A 3,259-nucleotide genomic window follows, 5' to 3' on the forward strand; every position below is an offset into this window, starting at 1 on the left:
ATTGAAATTAAAAAAAAAATAAAAAAATAATTATATTGTTCGATCTCATTTAAAATATTTTATTTTTAAACAAAATTTCTGCAAAAAAAATCTAAAAATAACTAATACAATCTATACAAAATATTTATTTTTAGAATAGAAAAATTAATTAATTTTTAAATTATTTTTTTAACAAGAAAAATTAAATAAAAATTATTTTTAATAAAATTTTTAATAATAAATTTTAAAAAATTATCATAAAAATAATCTAAAAAACAAAAATAAAAAAAATCCGCTCCCGGCTGGGTTCGAACCAGCGACCTTTCGGTTAACAGCCGAACGCACTGCCTGCTGTGCAACGGAAGCTGTTTCTCTACCTTACCGATTAACTCTTAAAAATCAAGGCTTGAAAATTACTCGAACGATATTTTCAGCGAAAAACCGTTTAAAACCCCATTAAGGAGCACTTTTTCATGGCAATTAACATAAAAACATCCCTTGACACAAGAGTTCAATTAAAATTATTGAATTTTTTCAACTCGAGGAGCAAAGTCACTTACCTTCAAGAGTTCCATTAAACGAAACGAGACGACGCAGTTACACAGCAAATTACATGTTTACGTTTTCCTCCCTGCTCCGCACACAACAATCACGAACAACAAAATAATTATTTACATTATTTAACAATTATCATCATTATTATTTTGCTACAATCGAGTGCGTGGTTCACATATGCGAGTAACAGATTTTACACAAAGTACGATATAATTTCCAATGTAAAATGATAATTCCGGCGAAAGAACTTGTAAAATTATGTTGTTGACAAGACTTCAAACAATAAAATTAGTTTATTTACGCCTCATTGGAACTTTTGCATATTTTATGGAGGAAAATTTTCATTTGCGCGATTCACTGAATGCATTTCATTTCATGACGTTTTTGTGCCAAACGGAAAATATTGCGAATTGACAAGAATTTTGCAATAACAAAGGCGGACCGCAACGCAACAATAATCAGCATTATCATCGACAAAGAGGGATCGCAGTGCGCCTTTGATTCCTTTTTTGCGCTGCAAAATATTTCATTCGATGTCGAAAAAAGAGGCAAATTCATACACAAAAGAGCAACGTGAAAAACTCACATTACTTTTGCGAATAAATAGTCTCGTTAGTGAAATATATTCAGTCATTCGTTCCGTTTTGCTCTAAAGAAGTTGCGGGAAATTTGAAATAAAAGGAAAAAAAATAAATTATTTAAATTTTTTAATTAATTTGTTTTTTTAAATCAAATTAATTAATTATTAATAAAAAAAAATAATTAATAAATTAAAATTTAATTTTATGAATTAATTAATTAATATTAAATAAAATTAAAATTTTTAATTAATTTTAATATATTTATTTTTTTTAATTAATTAAATAAATCTGTTTAAAAATAAAATATTTTACAAAAAAAATAAATAAATTTAAATTTAAAAAAAAATAATAATCATTAAAATCTTCATTTTAAAATATTTTTTTTTTATTTTTATTTATTTTTGAAAAATTTATTTTAAAATTAATTAATTTTAAAAAAAAAAATTTAATTTAATTTTTTTAATATTTATTTATTTTATTTAATTTTATTAATTTTTATTTAAAAAATAGAATTAAATTTTTAAAATCCAAAAATTTTAAGAATTTTCATTTTTTCTTTTTATTTCAGATTTCCCGCCCTCTCCAACGACAACATTATTGGAAAAATGAATAATGGCACTATGACATGCAAATAATAATAAAAATAAAGGAATTCCAATGCATCAAGTAATTTATCTTTTTTCCTCATCACCTACATGCACTTTTTTACTCATTGACACGCCATCCATTATTATGACCTTAAATGATTGTTTTCAACGTATATTGTTACAAAAGCGGTAAAATAATGAGTTTTTGGACGAAAACGACAAAAACAACACTTTTTGCGATCCGCTTGACCTGATACGGGCGAAAAAACACACGAGGCAACTTTGAGGCTGTGTAAACATTGAAAGGGAGGAACAATCGCGTTTCAAAGTGAATTGACTTTTTTTTGTATTTTTTTTTAATATTTAGTTTTGACGTAATGCGATACTTTTTGCGTTAGTCCCGTATCATAAATATTTTTGGTTGACAAAGCGGGTACTTTGACACATTGTTTTTTGATACTAATACGTTTATTTTTGGATTTATATGAAATTACCTTCGGGTAGAAATGCATCAAGTTTATTGTGAGCTTTTATAATATTTTTAAAAATATTTGATCATTTCCAATTTTTATCAGTTTTTATTTTAATTTTTTAGTTTTGAATTTCTTTCCATAAAAATAAAATTAATAATAAATTTAATAAAAAAAAAATAATTAATTTAATTTATTGATTTAAATTTAAAATAAATTATTAAATATTTTTAATTTATTAAATAATAAAAAAAAAGTTTAAATAAATTTTATTAATTAATATAATTATTTAATATAATATATTAATATTTATTAAATATAATTTTTAATTTAATAAAATTATTGAGTAAAAAAATTTAAAAAATGTAATTAATTAAATTAAATTTATTATTTTTTTAAATTATTTATTTAAATTGTTTATTATTTTTTTTAAAATTTATTTTTAATTTATTAACTATTTAAAATAATTTAATTTAATTAAAATAATTAATAAATAAATTAAAAAAAATATTTTAAAATTAAAAAAATAAAAATTAATTTTTTTAAAATAATTAAATTAAAATTGTTTTAATCATTAATTATTTATTTATTTTTATTAATTATTTTTTTAATTTTAAAATAATTTAATTTAATTAATTAAAATAATTAATAAATAAATTTAAAAAAATTATTTTAAAATTAAAAAAATAAAAATTAATTTTATTTAAATAATTAAATTAAAATTTTTTTAATCATTAATTTTTATTTATTTAATATTATTTAAATAATTTAAATTATAAAAAAAAAATTAATTTAAAAAATATTTAATTTTCAATTGGAAGATGTTAAAATACAAATTTAGAAACCTTAATATGGCTTCAAATTTCCCACAAGAAAGCCATTAAAGTGTTTGTTATTAAAGTCATTACAAATCCTCGTTCGCGCGAATTATGACTTTTCGACGACAAACACATCATCAACAACAAACAACAACCAGGTAACAACAAATCATAATAACAATGATTTACCTTTTGTCGGCTCGTTGTACGAACTACGGAACATTCTGTAAACAAACACAAACATCATGCATTTTGATATTATTTGCTTA

At 20.8% G+C, this 3,259-nt stretch overlaps 1 non-coding gene across 1 annotated transcript; it reads right to left on the reverse strand.

The window, feature by feature from the left end:
* Nucleotides 1-272: 272 nt before the first annotated feature.
* Trnan-guu (transfer RNA asparagine (anticodon GUU)) lies at nt 273-345 on the reverse strand. The gene has a single exon. It is a non-coding gene; the product is annotated as a tRNA-Asn (tRNA).
* Between the last annotated feature and the right edge of the window lie 2,914 nt (nt 346-3,259).

Source organism: Culicoides brevitarsis, chromosome 2 (genome assembly GCF_036172545.1).
Source record: "Culicoides brevitarsis isolate CSIRO-B50_1 chromosome 2, AGI_CSIRO_Cbre_v1, whole genome shotgun sequence".
Taxonomy (NCBI): Eukaryota; Metazoa; Arthropoda; class Insecta; order Diptera; family Ceratopogonidae; genus Culicoides; species Culicoides brevitarsis.